Source organism: Urocitellus parryii, unplaced genomic scaffold (genome assembly GCF_045843805.1).
Source record: "Urocitellus parryii isolate mUroPar1 unplaced genomic scaffold, mUroPar1.hap1 Scaffold_87, whole genome shotgun sequence".
Classification (NCBI taxonomy): domain Eukaryota; kingdom Metazoa; phylum Chordata; class Mammalia; order Rodentia; family Sciuridae; genus Urocitellus; species Urocitellus parryii.
This window is the reverse complement of record NW_027554208.1, coordinates 215,566-237,899: the sequence shown is the minus strand read 5'-3', so window position 1 is coordinate 237,899 and position 22,334 is coordinate 215,566. Positions and strand designations below refer to the sequence as shown.

Here is a 22,334-nt window from a genome sequence, read left to right as displayed (position 1 = left end):
GAGGTATGGGCCAGAGTGGTTATAACCTGGGTCTGCACCCTACCTACCTCTCCCTCCCTCCCCGTGGTGCCCCCTCCCCAGGATGGCCCTACATGCGGCGCTGGTAGCCAGAGTGCATCTGAGCTGCCCGCAGGTAATCATTATAGGAGCCCGAATAGCGTGCGTAATCGGAATGGGCATCGGGCAGGCGACGGTAATCCAGCGAGGACTTTGTCGGCGAGCGGCGGAACGAATGCTGCGACTCTGATAAACGGCGGTAATCAGAGAGCTCGGCTAAACGCCGGTCGGAACCATACCTAGTCGAGAGAAGAAGACAGTTGGTGAATGAGACAATTGAGGGGAGGGCTCCAGATGGGCATGGGGGAGATGCCAATAGGGACAGGGAGGGTGTGATCACATTGGTCTCCAACAGTTTGGTTTCCTTGTGTCAGAAGGTTCTTCACCCTATCCAGGCCAAGAAATCAAGCCTGGGTTCAACTCATTAGGAAACCAAGCCCTCCACTGAAGCCCTCCTTTCCGAAGTGGCCAAGGTGAATTTTGGTCTATAGTCCCAAACCACAAACAAAATATCCCCACCCATGGGTCCTACACAAAGACTTTGGTTGTTTATCAACAGAATGGCGGATGAAAGCAAGGTCCCCAACTTCCCAGAGTGTGGACGCATCTCATAAACTTGCCTTCAGCCATTAAGTGCCAAAAGGACTACTCTTTCACGCCCACCCCCACCAATACCAGGACAACAAGGTAACAGGCTTAAGAATCCCTGAGACATAGGGAAAGGGTATGAGCCATAATCCTGCAGGCAGTGGCTCCTAAGGCACCTGGGCTAGTCTAGAATGGTGACATTTTCCCAGCCTGACTGGTACCACCCCAGGCTGAGCTCTGTGCTCCACCTGAACCCTGGTGACCAGAAAAGTTCACAGACACCGACCCCCTCGGCCTCTGCACACCCCACAGGAGTAAAGGAGAAAAGACCGAGGGAGGGGCCTAAAATTCCCCTCCCATGCCAACCTCAGCCCCTTGCCCTAAGCCCCAGCTGGGGGCAGAGGCGGGGGGGCATACAGTACCTTTTCTACATGGCGACAGCCTTTTTGTAGGGATCGTCGTAGCTGGCCCGGGGTGGGGAGAGGCGGGTACGCTCATAGGGCGGCGGGGTGCTGTTGGCATTGGCAACGGCCCCCTGGGACATGGACAGGTAGGCTGCAGACGGCTGACCTGCCCCATCGTAGGCATTGCCCGGCTGGCCACGGTAGGAGGCAGCAGCCTGGGGATGCTGCTGGGCAGCATAGGAAGCAGCCAATGAGGCTGATGACTGAGTGCGGTAAGGAGCTGCCAGGGTGGCAGAAGGCTGGGCCCCGTAGGCAGCTGCGGCACCATAGGAGCCAGTGGCCGCAGCAGCCGACTGAGCCCCATAGGAGCCTGACAGGCCCATCGATGCTTGGGCCCCATAACTATTCAGTTGGGTCTAGACAACTGGCTGGGCCCCATAAGAGCCAGCCATTGGGGTAGTGGCTTGTGCAGCATAGGCGGCTGGCTGGCTGGCATAGGCAGCAGCTGTGGCTGGCTGTGCCACATAAGCAGCAGGCTGGGAAGAGTAGGAAGCAGCCTGCTGTGCAGCATATGGGGCAGACTGGGCATTGTAAGAAGCCGAGGGCTGGGCATTGTAAGAAGCTGCCTGGGCTCCATAAGCTAGCGAGGAGGCTGCAGACTGGGCCCCATAGGAGGCAGCCTGAGCCCTGTAGGAGCCTAGGGAGGAAGCTGCTCCCTGGGTGTTGTAGGAGGAAGCAGCTGCACGAACCCCATAGGAAGAGGCAGCCTGGGCGCCATAAGAGGATGGCTGGTTACCATAGGAGGCAAGGGAGGAGCCCTGAGCCCCGTAGGAGTTGAGCGAAGAAGCTGCCGCTGCCTGACCCCCATAGGAGGAGAGGGCTGAGGCTGAGGGTTGGGCTCCACCATATGGGCCGAGAGAAGAAGCTGTAGCAGACTGGGAGCTAGGGCTAGCCAGCTGGCCCCTGTATGGGGCCCCAAGGGAGACAGAGGGCTGAGCGCGGTAAGAGGCTGCCTGGGCTGTCATGGGCTGAGTCCGATAGCCGACACCCAAAGAGGCAGAAGGCTGGGCCCTGTAGGCAGCTCCCAGCGACACTGAGGGCTGGGCCCGGCAGGTGGCTGGCTGGGCCGTCAGAGGAGCCACATAAGAGGCTCGGGGAGGTGAACGGCGCAGGGGGCTTCAGTCGCGACCAAAGAAGGGTGGCGTGGCCTGACGGGCTTGCCCATCAAAGCCACCAGTGCTGTTGCCAAAAGCCTGTTGGTAGTCGAAGGTGGCAGAGAAGCCACCAGTTCCAGGGAATGCCATATCCCCAGCCCCTGGTTTCTTGGTCTTGTCCCCAGACTGGATAGCCAGGCCAGGCCCCTTCTTCTGACCCTTGGTTGAGAGTTCCACGTTGATGCGCTTGCCCTTCACTTCTTTGCCGTTGAGCTGCGCGATGGCGGCTTTGGCATCTGCTTCCTTCTCCATGTGAACAAACGCGTAGTCTGATAAAGCAGCAGACAGAGGGTTAGCAATTAGGGGGGCAGGGCATGCTACCAGATGGGTCCCAAATTGGATACAACAGCCCCCAGCTGTTGCCAGTTACCTCCAGGCCACCAAACCCTCCTCCCCAGGAGTATGTCATAAAATATTGGCTCCCACATAACAAAGCTTCTGACTGTCCCAAAGAGTCACCTTTGACTAGGGCTTTTTCCCATTCTCCCCTTTCCCCCTGCCACTTCACCCAACTCCCTGGTGAGAAAAGAAAGAGTAAAGATGAACTGCAACACAGGATAAAAATCTTCACAGCTATTTTAAGACTAAACCAGCAGACAAAACAAAGAAAGGGTTTCTGGATCACTCAATTATTCAGTGTTCTCATCCCATGCTCACCAAACACCACTGCTCACCTTTGACGCTTAGCTCTCAAGCACTAGCCATTTCTCAGCCTAGATCAATTAAGGTGAAAGAGATTCAATTCAGGCAAGAGCCTACAAAGAGCAAGCAGTTCACAAAATTCCTCCAATGTAATCTCCCTTCTTTTCACATTACTTTCCAACTTTCAAAGTACTTTCATGCACACAACCTCACTTGGGCCTTATAACAATCCTGTAAGGTGGCACAACAAAGGATCATCATCTCCACTTTACTGTTGGGCAAACATGTTCAAGAATTTTTACTTTGCCCAAATCAAAGTATATCAATGTCAGGACCAGTTTTAGCTCTTCTATGCCCCATGCCCCTTTGCTACACCCATCTGTCCCTGGGACAGATTGGTGTAAGGTATAACTGTGTAGTATGAAAAAAAAATGTAAGCTTAGAAAGAGAGATTCTAGACCCTATGTACATCTACAAGGTAAGGGAAATGGAAACTAAGACCCCTCCCCCTCAGGCATATTACATCCTCCACCACTTCCTCTTTAAAGGACAGAGAGGTATACCTTATCCTTTGGAGTTCTGTTCATAGGCCAGACTGCACACAGGAAAGACCTGGTTTCTCAGCTGTGAGGCAAGAAGCTGCAATCACTGCAAGCTAGAAGGTCACCCCTGAGGCTTTCATTCAAGACCTGAATGAATTGTGTGAGGAAGAGGGACTAAGACAGGCTATAAATCTCAAAACTGAACTATTAATCTACCACAGAAGAAAACTTTAGAAAGGAAAAAAAAATTCTCGGGGTTGTGTCCATACTAGAAATTGTAGAAATTGCAATGGTGCAAACAGGACCTGAACAATGAGAGGAGCTTGTCCCTGAGAAATAAAGCCCTGCAGTTAAAGGCCCTATGGTTATTTTAAGAAAAAAATCCAAATGCTGGGATCCAATCTCTGTCACATCAGTTTAAAAAATAAAAAGATACCTCGAAGAAGTTCCCAACACCCCATTTTCAAAGATATCCTTTCTATGACCTTCAAACAAGTGTCCTTATTTTTAGAAATATTCATTTTTAAAAATAATGGAGATACCCTCACTTGCATACCCAAAGATCTATTTCTCCTAAAGAATATTATCTTTCATCTATAATAAAACACAATGTCATCTGTACACACAAACTTGGAACCTTCTAAAGATGATAAAAGAACAAAACGAACTATCACAACTCTCAAGTCTTCAACACTCCCACAGACAAAGCCTGATTCCTTATTTACCAATTATGAAAAGCTAAGCATTCCATTTCACTTGGCCACACAGTACTAGAATTATCCTCTGATCTCTCATCTTCATTCTGGGTAGCTAGCTAAAAACAGTAGCAGGTGGTCTAACGTCTCTAAAAGCAGAAACTGTGCTGACCCTCAGGAATGGCAAAACCACCTAGAGAATGCAATGACAAGCAGAAAGGCTCACTCAAGGTAAAGAGAAAACAGGAAGATCTGCTAGAGCCTGTAGGCAGACTGGGGGAGGGGGGATGAAAGGGGACAATCTCCAGGCACTGTGAGGGATTAAGGAAACACACCACATTCCTGATTATTTGGAATTCCCCCAAACATCCATTGTCTACTCCCTACATAGCTGGGTTTTATTAAGAGATCAAGGAGTAAAATTTAAAAACTGAGATTTCAGGTCTGGAGATGTAGCTCAATAAACTGAGCTCATGCTTAATATGTGTGAGACCCTAGGTTCAATTCCCTGCACTGCAAAAAGAAAAAGCGGGGTTGGTTTGATTTCACATGTTCAGTTCAACTGACAGCCCAGATGAACTATGTAACTGTTGGTGGGGGAAGATATAATTATAGCCAAATTATATCTAAGTTTCTAAGCCTGATATCTGAAAGGAATTATAACTAGGTTGTCCAAATGACTGAATCACATCAGGGTTAACTGTGTCCCATCACACTGAGTAGCCAAATTCAAGCCTAACCCCATCAACGATGCCCAGAATCCCAACTCCTTCCCAGCCATCAGAGTAGCAGAGATCCGAAGAACTCCAGGGACTCTTTTGCCTGGATAGTTAGCTCAAAGTAATCTCTCCGTTAAGGCTAGCATTAAACCTAACAAGTAGTTCTGCAGATACCTCCTAATGGTCTGATGACATCACAATCCCTCTAGTACCAAAGTTAAGAGAATCCAGAAAAACAACTTTTCCTATCCTAAGATGATTTTTTAAAAACTTTGAAATTATAGAGCTCGGTATTTAAAGGATGGCTACCCACAAAAGAGAAGGGATAATTTTCCTCTTCTGACTCAGACCTCCCCTGAAGTATGCAATGGCCAAAGTCTGCAAGTGGTTCTTGAAGCTGTTCATCTTTGAATAACCAATAGGACACAGCTGCAGAGAGTGGTTACCACTGTTGCTATGGAGATTTTTGGTCTACAAATCATATCTAAGCTCCTAGAGTAACCAAGCAACCGTGTTTTTCTCCTGTGAAATAAAACAGAGCTAGCTGTCCTGCGCTTTTCAAAGACTTGACAGGGCTGAGGGTGTGGCTCAATGGTAGAGTCGCTAGCACAGCATGTAGGCCCTGAGTTTGAACCCTAGAACTGCAAACCAGAAGACCTGACAGCAAATCAAACGCTCATTCACAGTCAAGAAATAAGTAAGCTATTTATTGAGCCAGTCTCTTCTACAAATTCCCAACTTTAAATCCTAAGTTTTTTCACCCCTAAGAACTATAAAGATATCAGTGAAGGATATCAGTGCATCAGGTGCTATTGCATATAAGCCTAACAACAATGGAAGACACCTCCCTGAGGAAGTCCAAGCATTTCTGCTAACAAATGTTTACAAAGGAACAAAATGCACAAACTTTTCTCTCTAACTCTCACAGGGAATCAGCCAGAAATTCTAAAACTCATGTGAAGTTATCATGCACTTTACCACCACCACGATCACCACCACCATTCCCCCGGTCACTTAGTGTTGATCCCAAACAAATTCAAGAACACTTTTGGCTTTCTCTATCACTTGAGAACAAGCTTCTTGATCATGAGTTCCATAGAGATTGCCCCAAGTACTGATTCTAGACTTTCAATCTACCAGTCACCCTGCCTAACAACTACAGAAGAAACCTAACAGATTAATTAAACACAAAACTCTCATACCCCTTGCTGGCCAAGTACCCAATCTGACACCCTCCCACCCTTTCATTCTAAACAAAATCAAAAATCCATGCACCATACATCCTGCCTCAGAGCACCCAGCAGGAAAGCCCGATTCCGGATAGTCTCGTGGACTTGCATAACCTAAGTTGAGGAAAATAGAATGGAGTATTAATGCAGAATAAGAATTTGTTCCTAGCAAGGGACACAATGACATTTCCCCAGCTTGTGGAAAGGACAAGGAATGGCCAAAGATGTGCCTTTACCGGACAACAAATGAAATATCTTTGGTGACCATGAACAAGCAACTGCACCTATTTATTTCTCATCCTCAAAACGTCTCACACAGGGTATGAGCAGGCATGAATCCAATACCAGGAGGGCATCACATACTCCCAGGTGCATCCTTGAAAATAACAGGGCAAAGTTAATTCAGATCTGTTCCCAAGTGGAACAAAGACAGGCCACATATATACAAGGGCTGACCCATCAAATCTTCCCCAAAAGAGAAAGAACTTAGGGGATAAGAACCCAGAATATTAAAAAAGAAAAAGAAAAAAAGAAAAAGTCGACTGGGCTCCAAAAAGGAAATCAAGCCTAAATTATGGTGACACATTTTTCTCAAAGAAAAGACAAACTAGGGATCTGCTCTGAGAATTAATTCAAGCAATGACAACTCTCAAGTAAATCGTTTCCAGACAATGTTTAAGGAAGACCTCTCACATCTCTCCCCATAATCCCCTCAGCCAAAGTATGCCCCCTTGCAAGTCGTCAAGCTTATGAAAGAATGACACTGCCCTGGGGCATCAGTTTGGCAAGTAAAGCTGTACAAAAGGGGCCCTCATAAAACAAATCTCCTTCCACAAGCAAAAAGGTCAGGGTTTCCAGCTAACAGATCTAAAATCGAGCCCAAAGGGTGGGAAAAGAGGGAAAACAGGTTTAAGGGAGTTGGACCACAGAGCTGCCACATCTAACCCATCAAATACTGAAAATACCAAAGTGGCTCGGAAGGGGCCCTTCCTGTACCCATGAGGAGACCCATGCCAAACAATACTAAGAGATCCCAGCCCGAGAAACGTCCAAGGGCCCCGTTACCTTCCGCTTGGGAGCATTCATCGGGAGGGAACACGAGGGCGGCCTTGGGGCGTCAGCCCCCACCTTTTCCCTCTTCCCTTGCTCTGACCGACGTCTGGAGAGGAAGTGGGGAAGTGGCGAAATCTTCCCCGCTCCATGATCCGGCTTGTGCCCGTCACTTCCCAATTTCCGCTCGGTGCCAGGCCCAGGAGACCAGAAGACGCGCCCCCGGTACACTCGCAAGTCTCTGGCGCGTCCCAGGCCCCGTGGCTCGGCTCTCAGTGGCCGCCGCACCCTCCCAGAGCCGCTTCCTCCCACTTGGTGAACGGTGCCTGGACCGCAGGGGGGGAGGGTGGCTCTGCCCAACGCACCCCCAACACCTCTGGCTTCGCCCCAGCGCACTTCCCCACCCTGCCCAACCGACCGACCCCCGGGTAAGGGGCGTGGCTAACAGGCAGAATGCCCTGAGCGCGCCCCCGCCCCCGAGCGTGCCTCCGTGTTACCTTTTACCACGTCACACTCGATGACGCGTCCACGGCGCTCGAGCGTGCCTCCGTGTTACCTTTTACCACGTCACACTCGATGACGCGTCCACGGCGCTCGAAGAGGCTGCGCAATTCCTGGCTCGTGCATGCAGCCGACACATTGCCCACGAAAATCTTCCAAGTGTTCAGCGGCCTTGGGCGCGACATCTCCACCACGAGCGCGCGCCCCGGCCGCAGCTCGTGGCCGTGCAAGGCCTCTATGGCGCGCAGCGCGCCTGCGTTCTCGCGCATGTGCACGAAGGCAAACTGTTTCATGACAGCGCAGCTCATGACCGTGCCTTAGGGCGAGGGCTGCCAGCTCCTCCGGCGTTGTATCCGCCCCGTCGACGTTGCCCACGAATATCTTCATTTTGCCGCCGCAGCCGCCTTCCCGGAGAGCCGGGACCGCTCCTCCAGCGACAGCCGAGACGTCCGACCGACCGGCAGTTCTCCCCAGGAATCTATTGTACACACTTTAATATAGGCTTGTTGAGTTCTCCTTTCAACCCTGTCAGGCTTTGGATTGTGAATTCTGATGCTGTCTTATTAGGTACATACACATTTAGGATTTTTATGTCTTTCTGAACAATTAGCCCTTTTATTATTTTTTTATCTTTCATAGTCATTGCTCCAAAGTCTGCTTTATCTCATATTAATGTAACTATTTTAGCCTCATTTTGGTTAGTGTTAGCCTAGTAGATCTTTCTCGAGAAATTTACTTTTAAATTATCTGAGTCTTCATATTTAAAATGTGTTTCTTACAGACAACATAAAGTGCCCACCCTGAAAACTTCTTTTACTTAGTGTGTTTAGACATTTTGAAGTTATTATTGCTATAACTTGAACGAATATTCACCATATTAATATCTGTTTTCTATTGTTTGTTTTTGTTCTTTGTTTCTTTCTCTCATTATCTTTTACTGCCTTCTGTGTTTCAATTTAATACTTTATATAACTCCAAATTATCTCTTAACAGAGTTTTCTTTTTCTTAAACTTTTTAAATTGTTGACCCAGACTTAAAATATATCACTTTAACTAGCATAAGCCCATCTTCAGAGAGCACTATATCACTTCAAATGTGTCACAGGTAACTTATAATGTGTCACTTTCTATTTTTGTCATTTCTGATTTTTATGTCATTCATTTCACTTAGGCATATGCTATATTTGGCCCATATATTGTACAATTGCTGCCTTAAATAGTTATCCTTCAAATCAATTAAGAATAAGAAAAATAAACCCGGTTTTAACCTTGATCCATCCCTTCTTCTTTGCTCTCCATTTCCTTACATAGGTGTGATTTTGACCTTTTTTTATTTGCCTAGAGAACTTTTTCTTTTTTAATTAACATTTTTATAGGGCAGATCTTTTGGCCTGGAATTTCTGCAGATTTTGTTTGAGAAAAATCATATTTCTACATTTTAGAGGATTATTTTGATGGATATATATATTTCAGAGTGTTTTTTAATACTTCAAGTAGTTTGTCTAATTATTTTTTTATTTTGTGATTTCTGTTGAGAATATGTAATTACTTTCCTTGTCCCTCTAAAGATAAGTTTTGTTGTTTCCCTATGTAGGTAAGTTGTCCCTCTACAGATAATTTTTTTTGTGTGTATGTATGTATGTATGTATGTATGTTTAGTTTTCTGCTTTGCTGTTTATTATGTTTTCTGTTTTTATGCAGTTTGAATATGATATGCCTAGACACAGATTTTTAGTAATTGTTTTCCTCTGAGTTTCCTTCATCTGGGGTTTGGCATGTCATTAATTTTAAAAATGTTTATTTTATGTTAGTTTCTTCTTTTATGGTATTTCAATGATGTGTTTATTATTCCTTTGAAAATTTTCTGTAGGTTCTTGGATTTTGTTGAGTTTTTTGTTATTTATTTTCCTTCTTTACAATTCAGTTTAGGGAGTTTCAATTGACTTGTTTTGGAGCACAGTGATTCTCCAGCTGTGCTCAGTCTATGTTGAGCTCCCAGAGGTCTGTTTCCTTGCTGTTGCTCTGTGTGTGCATTTTAAATTTCTGGTTGCTCCTTTAGATACTTAGAATTTTCATCTCTCCACCTTCATTACTCAACTGTTCTTGTGTTTATCTGCTTTTATCTATTAAATTACTTTGCATATTAATAGTTATTTAAATATTATATCTGGTAATTATATAAAATGTTGTCATTTTGGTTCTGAAAATTATTTTGTCATTTTAAACTGTGTTTTCATCTTGATTTTTGTGATGCCTTGTATTTGATAATTGGACCTGAAATAATGAGGCTTTTGAGGAAAGGATTCTTGTTCATCAAACTAGGAGTTAGACTGTATTTCATGTTTGCTCTAGGTTTAGGTAACAGAGGCTCCACAATTCACTAATATCTTTTTGACTTTTTGTTTATCATCCCCTCTTGACTTTTGATTTCACCAAGTACTACTTCTCAACAAAAATAGCTGTCTTGTAGCACTCTTTCAGCTTATGTACTCTTTCATTACACTAGAACCTGTTGGTGTGGTAGTAAAGAAAAAGGGTAAAGGAACATTCTGTAGCTTTCTTGTTAAATCTCAGTCTTTTAGTAGGCCTCTGTTTGGTTCTGTGTCTTTCACCAGTGCTTCTCCAGGGGTCAAGCTGACCCCAGACTCTTATTAATACTGTAGCTTTCTAAATCTGTGTCCTTGATTTAGTGACAGCTATTGGCTGTATGGTTTTTATTGTTGTTGATATTGTCTTTTTAGATAAGGCAGGAAGACTAAATTGTACTAGAGTCAGGGAAGTACCCTTCCTACAGGTGGGATGTAGCTTTGGCAGAGTCCTTTTCCTTCAGAGTCATGGCCTTTGTTTTGGAGAAGTCTGTGATGTATTTCATGGTGGTTATTCTTTTCTCTCCCTGCAGAGCTACAGGGGATCTTGGACTTTCGCTATGAGAACCTACTTCTATACTAGGAAACTGTAATATTGCTTTTTTATGTATTATTTTTGTAAAGGAGAGTTAGAAACTTTTATTTGGCCTTTATTGTCATAATGTCCCTCAGGTTGTGAAGCAGCAATTCAAAGGAAGCTCTGCTACATTGCTGAGAATGTCTGTTACAACTATGCATTCACATACTGGAAGTATAAGTGCAGGAATTTTGGTGTGAATATGTCTCAAATTTTCCTACCAGTATTCATGTGGTTGGTTTTGTGCATTGCCCAATTTTTCCCTTCCCGGAAGAGTTCTTTATATATCAATTCTAATTTTAATATGTTAACTAATTTTTTATCTAATTAATACACTTATTCTTTCTTCAGGTTCACATTGTTCGTTTTCTAAATTCTTGATTGGCAAATTTTGTTTCCTTCCTTTTTTCTCATTTAATATTGACATTTTTATTAAAATGAGCTTTTATATAAAATGTTCCAAAAATCATCTTCTGTTTAACTGTGGTGTTAATGTTGTATTTTATTCAAGAGTCATCTACAAGAGTATTACCAAATTACCGAGTGTTTTTCTGTCTAAGTCTGCCTATAGTTAAATCTTACACATTAATTTATGTTTTTGTTAATTTTGGTTAGCATCTGTAGAGTATGAGTTTTGTACTTACTTAAACTCTTTTTTATGGCCCCCAAATTATCATTGGATTTAGCAAAGGATGTCTAGGAACTTTAAAAGAAAGCATGGTATCTGTTAATCTACAATATATGTCTGTATGTGAATCTGTGGACTACTACTTCTGTGAATGCAAAAAGCACCACTGAATTTTTCACTTTGAGCTTAAATTTATGTTGTGTGAATTTTTAAATATTTTTTTAGTTGTAGTTGACCACAATACCTTTATTTTGTTTATTTATTTTTTGTGGTGCTGAGGATCAAACCCAGGGCCCTACATACGCTAAGCGGGCAATCTACGACTGAGCCACAACCCCAGCCCCTGTAATGTGAATACTATCTCAATAAAATAAAAAAAAAATAAGCCATGCAGGCCATATATGCCCTGCACTCAGCCATCTAGCTGTGCCTGAGTGCTAGTACCCACTGTCCCTAGAACTCGAGCCCCACCATCCTCAGCCAGATCAGGACTCTCTGGGCTGAGGCTAAGAGCCCTACTCTCTCTCCACCTGCAGCCCCCTTCTGCTGTGTGTCCACAACTCCTCTCTACCTGATCTGCCCTCACCAGCTGCAGACGAGCTCCACCTCCTGACACTGTTCCCTGCAGAGGAGACCCTGATGGCTCACCTCTGCCCACACTGTGGCTTCAGTCACTTAGCAGCAACCTCTGCACCTTTGCCCCTCACCGAGCCATTGGCAGAAGCCCTGATGACCCCCTCCCTGCCTTCCTCCTCCTTCACCAACCTTGAACAGACCCCCACCCATCAGGCAGTCCTGCCCTTGGCCTGATGCTGGGGGTCCACCTCCCATCTAAGTCTGACCTTGCTTTGGGGGAAACTCTCCTGGATCTTCAGCCCCCACCTCAGCCCCTTGGCCCTTAAACATGTTCAGTCTCTCACCAGTCAGGCCAAGGGTCAATTCACCCTGACCCTGACTTTCTTCACTCTGCCTCTCTCAGACCTCCTGGTCAGTTGTCTAGGAAGAGAAGTTTGCAGGTATCTCACCCTGCATGGGCAGTGGGCTCCACCGCCTTCAGGAGCAGATCCAGCACTATCCTCTGAGTCAAGGCCCTCCTCACTTGCCAACCCACTCTTGCCAGTTTTAAGGATGTACCGCAGCAGTGCAGCATAACCCATGGAATTATCCTCACCCACCCATAGGCTTTGATAGTGGCATAAGATGCAGACCTTGGCTGGGTGCAGAGTTGTCCCTCATGGTCAGTCTCTTGGACCCCAGACCCTCCACATGTGCTCACTCTACTGTCCTCCTACTGCAAGATTTGACTGTATGCAGCCAGAGGTCCTCCTGGCATGTGACCTGGCTTTCAGAAACCAGTTTCCCACCCTCTTTTCTTTCCTGCTCAGAAAAATGGATAGAGTTCCCATAGTTCAGCAACTCCAGCTGTCTCCACCTAGGATGAGACTGGGTATTGAATCCAAGGTCACAAGTGAGGGTGACACTTGGGGAGATGCTGAGAAATTTAGCCAGCTACCACCCACCTAAAATGCACAGGAGCCAGGAAGATGGTTTGGGACTGCCCTGCAGGTGCTACAGGACTCTGGGTCCCAGGTATCCCTGACCAACCTGTGGGCCACAGCTGTGCTGAGGCCTCCCAAGCCTCAACAAAGAAACCCAGAGAAAACGGACTGCAGCAGTTCTGATCAGGTGAGACTCAACCTCTCCTTGACTGGAGGGGCTGAAGGCCCACGTCCTCTTGCACACACTAGCTACCCAGACCTCAGCCGAGTCCTGGGGAACTGAATACGTGTAGTAGAGAGGCTGAGGCTGTGGAAACCCTAGGAGCCCTAATTTGGAGCACCTCTCTCTCTCTCCCTTGTCTCCAGTAGTGTGCCCAAGCCTTTCCTGTCATTCTCTGGCTGACCAATGATTTCTGTTCCTTAAGGTCTTATTTTCTTTTGTTTTCCCTGGTGCTGGGTATTGAACCCAGGCCTCATGGTAGAGCATGCTGGGCAGTGCTCTACCACTAAACTACACCTTAACCCCTTAAAGTTCTAGTTTTTGTTGTTTGTTTGTTTGTGCTGGGGATTTAATACCGGCACGCCACAGCAGCCGACCTTTACGTTATTTTTAAGGCTCCTATCTATGGTTCAAATGCCAGTCTTGTGTGAGAACTCAAGCTGGCATTGCAGTGGGCAACAGGGGTTGGTACAATGTCTACCCCTTAGCCCATCCAGAGTCAAAGAGAGGTTGAGTCTCACCTGATTGGAACTGCTGCAGTCCATTTTCTCTGGGTTTCATGACTGTTGACTCTTCCTCCTTGAGATCCAAAGATACTCCCACTCCCAGGGATTCATCATCTGTAGACCCTCCTCAGAGACTCTGAGAATCCAGAGGCCCACCTCCCCACAAGTCCATTTCAATTCCTGCACCATCTGCTTGGGAGGGAGAAGAGGAAGGGGCAGGGGCCAGGAGAGAGGGGAGGGAATGCCTTTAGCCCTGGTGCAAGAGGCAGGATCCAGCTCTACCACCTGCCATGGCTGAGCCAAGTCCTGGCCTCTCAGAGCGTCAGTTTCCTGGGCAGGCCATCTTGACAAGCTTCATGATTTGCACAAAGAGCTGGGTAGGGAGCCCAGCATACTAACAATTTTAGCAGAAATTGTCATTATCCAGTGTGCCCTCACTGCGTCCCTGTGGTACAAGGAGAAGACAGCAGGCCTGACTGCAGACCCTGGGAAAAGGGGGCAGGAGGGAGGGGCAGTGTCCTCAGTGACCTGGGCCAGCATCTTTCTCCAGCCTGAAGCTCCAGTAGGCGCTGCTCCTTGGCTGCCCACTGGGGCCAACTTAGGCACAGCGGATGTCAGCTAGTCCCTGAGACAGAAGAGTTAGACCAGTGGAGACCTAAGGGTTAAGCCAGGCCTGGGCACGAGGGTTAGCCCAGAGAGACTAAGGGTTAAGCCCACTGGGGCAGGCTGGGGGCAGGCCAGGGGCAGTGGCGGCGCAGCTGCCCAGATTTCCAGGACGCTCCTGGAGCCGCAGCCACCAGCCTCCGGGGACGCAGCCGGCGGCTGGGGACAGCTCCGCCAGCCAGCGCCCCCTCCCGTCGCCGTCCCCGCTTCTCTGGGCCCACATCCATCGTGACTGACAGGGACTGTCACACAGCGAGGCGCCCACCATTCACGCTTCTCGGCCAAGATTGAGAGGTCCTGCAGGACTGTCTGACCCATGTCCAGCCAGGGGGCTAACCTGCCTGCCAGAGGGAGGCTGCTGGCTGACCACAGTGGAGGGAAGTCCTGGGTCTGTTCAGCCCTCCCAGACCCCAGAACCTTGCCCACCATAAGCAGTCGGGGTGAGCTTGCTCCCTGGCACCTGCGCCTCCCAGCTTCCACCCACCCAGCCACACACATCCCACCCAGGCCGGGGACCTTGGAGTGGGTGGGCAGGCCAGAACCCCAAATCCCACCGGCAGCAATGCAGGGTCCCTCACCAAACACCTGGAAGTGACCAATGGCAATTGTTACTTTGTTTATTTTTCTTAGTTGTAGATGGACACAATACCTTTTATTTTGTTTATTTTTATATGGTGCTGAGAATGGAACCTACAGCCTCATACCTGCTAAGCAAGTGCTCTACCACTGAGCCCCAGCTCCAGCCCCAGCCGGCAAGTGTTACTTTGAAGTGTGGGTGTGCAGTAGCTGGTGAGATGAGCATTGTTAAAAACAGTGGATTAGCAGGGTTGAGGACAGAGGATCTCAAGTTCAAGGCCAGCCTGGGCAACTTAGCAAGATCCTGTCTCAAAATTAAAAAATGACAAGGGCTGGGAGTGTGGCTCAGTGAGTTCAGTTCACAGTACTGCAAATTAAAAAAAAAAAAGGAAACCAAACAGAAACACATGGATTCAAAGAGAAGCTGATTGCTGTGGCAATTTTCAGAGGAAAGCATCCCCACTTTTTCTGTTTGGATGCTGGAGTTACACATCTGCCCCTCCATACTCCCACCTGTAGGGCCCTCAGCCTCAGCCCTAGTCAGGACGTGGGGGATGGCCATGTCCTGGTCCTGCCCTATCTGGACAGGGAGACCTGGTCTGCCTTCCCTGCCTCCTCACTCCCATCTGGCATGGCCAGCCACCCTGATGGGGCTCTTTCCTCCCCAACTGCCAGCCTCCACTTATGGAGAGGCAGGATTCTCCTTCCCACCTCCCTCTGGAGAGGAAGACAGCAAGGACCTGCCCTGCTCCCTCATCTATCACCCTGAACTGTGCTTCACAATAAAATTACTCATCCTCGGTCAGTGATAAATTAAATCAGTATAGAGGCGACCACACGAAGTGGGGGTGGGGGCTCCCCATTCAGGAGCTCCAGACCTGGGTGAGGGAAACCCAGCCAGCTGTCTTTGTGTTAATGCACAGCCTGGCCAGGGGCAAGTCAGTGGACTGTGCATGCCTGGAATGCTCCCGGGGTAAGGGATTCTGTGTGTGTGAGCTGGGGCTGGGAGGAAGCCATCTGAGGTAGAGGGTGTGGTGTGGTAGCAGGGAGGTGGCCAGACAGGCCACAGGGGACAGGAGCAGAGGGGCCAGAAAAATGGGGAAGGGCAGACCCCAGCAGGAGCAGCCCTCTGAGAGCCCAGCCTGGGGCTGTGGGAAGCCTGGAGCCTCCGGACCTTCAGATATCCCACAGACCTCAGCCCTGCCCACAGCCCAGCCAGGAGGACCGTGCCCTTGGTTGGCTCTTCTCTTCTGGTTTCAGTTAAAGAACCATCAGCCAAGAATGCCAGAGTGCCATCCACTGGGGCTCCCATCCAGTTAGAGGAAGACAGGATTTCTGTGGGAGTCAGAATACCACGGTTTGGATGTGTTCAGAAGCTCCAGGAACAGGATGCTTTCTGACTGGAGGATCCAGGAAGCTTCCTGGCAGAAATGGCATTCAAAACTGGCATCAAGGATGCACAGGGTTAGAAAGAGGGACCTCAGGGCTGCTCTGTGTCTCAGGCCCTGATGAGTGGTCTTCAGTGCCAGGTGCCGGGTGGGGGCTTCCTGTTCTGCCACAGCAGGTGGAAGAAAGTCTATGCCCTAGAGGTAGAAAGTAGCCAGACTTGGCTGCTGCAGGGGCTGCAGCCTCCCAGCCCCTGCCCACAGAGCCCCTTCAATCTCTCCCTGGGCAATGTTCAGGAAGTCCCAGACCTAACCAAAACACCATAGCAAAATTGGATTGGCAGGGCTATAGCTCAGTAGAAGAGCGCTTGCCTAGCATGTGTGAGCACTGGGTTCCATCCTTTGTACCACACAAAAATAAACAAATAAAATAAAGGCATTCTGTCCATCTGTACTACCAAAAAAAAGTGGGTTGGCAGCTGTTGGGGCTGAGGGTGTGTTCAGCAGGTTGCAGAGGGCATGGGGTCAGCTATGTTGTGCAGCCCAGGCACTGTGAGAGGGCTAGCTCAGAGATGAGGTGTAGCATGTATGAGGCCCTGGGTTTGATCCTCAGCACCACATAAAGATAAATAAACAAAATAACCATGGAGGGAGGGACGGAAGGGAAGAGAGAGAGAGAGAGAGAGAGAGAGAGAGAGAGAGAGAGAGAGACACCCTCACAGGTGTGCAAAGAAGCAGAAAACACAGCCCAGCAGGAAAAGAGGAAACAAGTCAACTGAAGGTGACCCAGAAATGACAGAGATGACCTGGGAGGAGACAAGTACATTGGGACATTCACTACAACTCTGTCCAGACGTTAAGAAAACAGAAAGCAGATGAAATGTGGTCAGACTTTTTGAAGCCACGCTGCCTGAAGGATGGGACTGCCCAGCATGCAGGGCTGCAGGGGCCACCCCACTCCACCTATGACACCTGCACACACCCCGGACACTCAGTACATACTAATTTTGTCTCCTTTTATCCTCATTCCCATTTTATAGACTGAGGTTAGAAGAACTGACAGTCTCTCCAAGGCCACACAGCCAGGAAGTGGTGGGCAAACAGCCCTGGGCGCAAGGCCTACCCTCTAGGTTCCACATCCTCACAGAGATGAAGTGGGGCTGCAGCCCAGGAGGCACCTGGAGGGGCTTGGCAGGCAAGAGGCAGAGGTGGGTGCCAGGTCCCCATTCCTCCCACACCCCAGCTTTGCCTTAGCCTTGCACTCCCCAGCTTGGCTGGGAGCCTTGCAGGAGGGTGCGTGCTTCTGTGACAGGTAACCACCTGGTCACCATCTGGGCTGTGGCCTTGGAGTTCAGCCCCCAGCCCACACACCTCAGCAGCTATACTTGGAGGTGCAGACAAAAAGCCCAGGAGACCAGTACCCCCACCCAGACCATAGCCAGCACCATCCCTTTCCTCAGGGTATCCTCAAGCCCCTGGCTGTACTGCAGGTGATGGAGCTCTGACTGCCTAAGGCACTGTGGCTCCCAGAGGGGACTTCCTCTCCTCTCTGGCCAGGGACTAGGCAGTCTGTGCCCCTTGGAGAGCACCCTGATAAGGACCCCACCCTCCCTGGGCCAGTGCTTTGCTGGCGTGTGAGGTCTGGCTTCACTCACAGAGAGGATCTGAGGCTCAGAGCACAGCACTGCAGCTCCCATGCCTGTTGCAGCCTCCTGCTCCAGGGGTCACACTCCCAGAAGGGCTGGGTGGGGTAGTGCTGAGCCCCACCGTGAGTCTCCAAGAGAAGCAGCAGCTCAGGGCCAGCAGAGGAGGCAGGGGACCTCCGCCAGCTCCCACCAGGTCCTGGCAGCATGAGTGATGGCGGTCCGAGCGATAAGAAACTAATAATTCATGTTTCCAGCTCCCGAAGCCGGCGCCAAAGGAAGGCTGAGCCGCAGCCACCTCCACACTGGAGCAGCCGAAACCCTTTATTGCACAAATTATTAACGACCAGAGAATGAATGGCTGTAATTAGATCAGGGCTGCCAGCACTTTTCATTTCATTTATTTGTATAAATCCTAAAGTCAGGGTCTGCCCTGGGGCACAGAAAGCCAGCCTCCTGCTGGCCAGGTGCCCACCCCAGACAGAGCCAACCCTCCTCCTACCCCACCCCTGACTCCAGGGGGTGATGAGGACAGAGGGCTCCAGAGGGCTTGGGTGGGGGCCATGGGTTCATGGTCACCCATGGCAACTCCATTTGGCGGTGGGTCCCTGGGCCAGAGCCAGAGCTCTGCTGTGACTGTTCTGAGCCAGGGGCTCGCCCACGGCTGAGGGCCAGGCCTGAGACCAGGCACAAGATCTGCATCCTCAGCACAGATGGTCCAGGCTGGCCCTCTCCAAGACTCCTGCCACAGCCGTGGCCCCGCCCGACAGAGTCCCTCTCTCTCCCCCTTACACCAAACAGCAGGGCTCTCAGGCAGGGCTCTCCTTGGCGGTCCTTTCCCTCTTGGGCCAGGCTGGAGTTGGGGACAAAGACTGTGAGGTTTCCTTACAGCACCTGGGAGTGAGCCTGCCAGCTCCTCTCAGGAGCCCACTTTCAATCTCATTGACCTCTCGTTATACTCCGGCACATAAATTCAGATTTGGAGATCTTATGTTCCATCATAAATTGGGCTGGCAGACTTCCCATCAACAAGATAAAGCTGTCTCCTGTGAGGTGGGTGTTTTATTACTCTCGGCCTCAGTGCTGCAGGTGGGGGCTGGGGTGGGAGTAGGAACTGCACTGTTCAGAAGGCTAGATGGTGCCCAGGGCCCTGAGTCCCTCCTGCCATCACAGGCTAGGTTCTAGGGAACTGGGCAGCCCCTGTACCTGGCCTGCAAATGCCCACACACCCCTGGAGTGAGCAGCCATAGATGAGCCCTGCCTGGGTTCCCAAGGCCCTGTGTTGACCATTCATGCAGACGGGTGAAGTATGGCTGCAGATGTGTGCACCATTCCTTCCAGGTGGCTGTCATCAGGTCATGAGCCTCTGCATCTGGGCTCTGCACAGGGCCTCAACACATCCCCACCTGGGGCCACACCTGGGGTCATGGCCAAACAGCAGCAGAGTCCTGGTCCCAGGGAATAGCACTCAGGGCTGCCCCACCTGCCCTCACACAGTGCAGGAGATGAGATGGTCCCAGGGGAGCCTGGTTAGTCAGGAATAGGAACTTACACATCCAGAGGGCCTCACCGGACATCCATGCACAAAGCCACCAGTGCACCTCAAAGGATGTCATTGTCAACCTACCTCCCAAGGACTGGGGCTTGGTGGCAATGGGAGACCGGAGTCAGACTCGGTCTATACATCAGGAAGTCAGGACAGTGATCTGGTCCACCCAAGCTTCCTACCTACAACAATCCCGACATGACAAAGACACCGGTGTTGATGAAGGGGCTGCTGGCCCTCCAGGTGGGGCCTCACGTGTCCATGCCCTCTTCCTTTTTTTAATATTTATTTTTCAGTTTTCAGTGGACACAACATCTTCATTTTATTTTTATGTGGTGCTGAGGATCAAACCCAGCGCCCCGCGCATGCCAGGCGAGCGCGTGACCGCTTGAGCCCCCTCCCCAGCCCCCATGCCCTCTTCATGATGCAACTGGTTCAGAGGTGTGACCTACTGAGCACAAGGTGACAGTATTATAGCATGAAGAAACACTGAAGGGACAGCCCCAGACAACTGGGCAGCCTCGGGCTGTGTGAGGGAGCATGCTCCACGTCAGGCACTCTGCATTGAACACCCACGCATTGTCCCCGGGTACACACCTGTGTGTGCACCACTGCTCCCTGTCACTCACCTGAGTGTATGCTGCTGTTCTGTGTTCTGTTCCTGAACACTTACCACTGCTCCACCCCAAATGCCGTGTGAAGGTTGACTCAGGCCACACTGGGGCAAGGACATGAGACATTGGAGGGCATCTGGTACACCGGCCTGCACCTGGGCAACCGTCAGTGTCAGGCTCTCAGCAGGTGGCCTTTAGCTTTTTCTTGTATCCTTCTACCCAGGAGAAGGCAAAGGCTGTTACCAGGCAACTCTGACTAGTTTTCTCTATTTTGAGCTTCCATATCTGCTTTTCCTAGGCCTGAATCCTGCCCTGTGGGGCCCCAGACAGCAAAAATTCCCCACAAACCCTCGCTGGTGGACAGAGAAGGCACATCACAGGAGAAACATGGATAAGCATCAGGAGATCTCAGGCAGCCAGCACTTGGTCTGCAGGATCTCAGACCCTCTATGGTGTGACCACTGCCTGTCGCTATGTGTCCGTGGGCACTCTGCCTCACCCTTGTGTCAGTGGCAGGGTCCTCAGAACAGCACCACATCCCACTTATGCACCCTTAGATCTAACCTTATCTTCCAGCTTGGGCAGTGCTTGCTGAAGACCAAGGATGTCTACCTAGGCTTCTTCAGCAGAAGACTTTCAGGTATCTCTCTCTGATGAAGAGGGTACCTCTGGCAGTACCCTCTTTTTTCAGTAATGAGGATTGAACCCAGAGGTACTTTACCAATGAGCTACATCCCCAATCCTTTTAATTTTTTTTTTATTTAGAGAGAGGGTCTTGTAAGTTGCTTACATTGCCAGCTATGTTGCTAAGGCTGGCCTGGAACTTGTGATCCTCCTGCCTCAGCCTCCCAGATCTGTAGTCCAACTCTTAATAAGCTTCTGGGGACAGGAAGGTATGTAGAGATTCCAGGGCAGGTGGTAGCAGAGGGGAGCAGTCAGGCAATGGTGCTGCCCAGGGACAGGGTAGCCATGTCAAGTTAGGAATGGCTCAGAGAGCCCAGAGCCCAGCAGGTACCAGATCAGGGTATGAGCTGGATCCACCCATGGCCACATTGGGTTGCCCCATGGACAGTCCTTAAGACACTGGTACCTGCCATGTGCCAGGGTGTGTCAGGAAAGCCACTACCCCAGCACTGAGAATCCACCCTGCAGCCTGAACAGCTGAGGGGGCTCTCAGGTGAGGCAGAGCAGCAGCTGACCACCTGACCCCTTCTAGCCCTTTCCTTTTCCCTCCAGCACCATCCGTGATGATTCAGCACATCCCGCCCAAGGTTTTCTTTGTGAAGGAACTGCCCAGATATCCTCTTGTTTCCACCTGGCAGTCTGGCAGAGACCCCACCTGTACCCACTCCTCTCCCCACTTGGGGATGACCTCTGCCCCAAAGCTCTGCAGACAGCATAGCCTAGTGCCCCTATCAGGACTTCCTGGTGGGCTCTGGCCCTAGGGCTTACAGGGCCTGTGAATTGTACACAGAGTGAACTATAACCCACACTGCTGGGCTGGACCAATGAAGGCCCAGATTCCCAGAGTAAGGAACACGGGTCCCTGAGGCCTTCACACCATATTTGTGCTGAGTGTCAGCTAAAATGAATGGCAGGAGGACAGGGCAGGCACACATAAGCACAGGAACACCCCTCACGCAGCATTGACACACATGAGCACATGGGGCCCCTCACTCCACCCCTGCTGACACACCCTTGGGACGTGGAGTGGGTGAGACTGCACTTAAGGCCTGTGTGCTACTTAGCTCTGGTGGCCCTGAGGGTGCACAACATTTCTACAATAATTTGAGCCATGAGGGAGAGAACTGCACCCTGCCCCCGCATCCACTCTGCAGGACAGCAGCTGCTCCCATGCACCCCTGTGTATGCTCTAGTATCCAGACTGGGCCCAAGTGTGGCCATACTGTCTGCAGGGAGGAGAATATAAACCACCCTCACATCTATCTCAGTGAGAGACAGATGAGATAGATTTGGGGGCCTCAGGGGGCACTAGATAACTCATTTCTTTCCCTTTGCTTGGCTCAGAGTTGATGGGAGCCCCTCAGTTTCTGCGCTCCAGATCAATTTACAGAGGAAAGTGTCTAGGGTGTGCAGGGGTTTGGTGCTCCCACCTCCCATAGCTGCTCTGCTGACTGTTTTACTTCAAGCTAAAGGCGGCTTTAGAAGGTGGGTTTTGAGCCCACCTCTTTAAAGAAGGCTTTAGAAGATGGGTTTTGAGACCACCTCTCATTTTCAGATGGGAAAGTAAGGTCCCAAGAAGGGCAGAGAAGACTGGGTCATGCAGCTGCTGCAGGAGGGTCTGAGGCTCTGCACACCTGCTTCAGCCTCCCCAACAGAGTCTACCTTTCGGTGGGACCACAGCACCAGGAAGACTGCCCTAAGATGGGGGCTGCTTCTGCCCCCATGTGGTCAGAAACAGGCATCTCTGTCCCTTCTGCAGAAGGGCCGAGTGTACAGATCCACTGGT

General features: G+C 49.8%; 1 pseudogene; it reads right to left on the bottom strand.

Annotated features, from left to right (window-relative positions):
• Positions 1–82: 82 nt before the first annotated feature.
• Positions 83–8,098, bottom strand: LOC144253038 (RNA-binding protein 14-like; annotated as a pseudogene).
• Between the last annotated feature and the right edge of the window lie 14,236 nt (positions 8,099–22,334).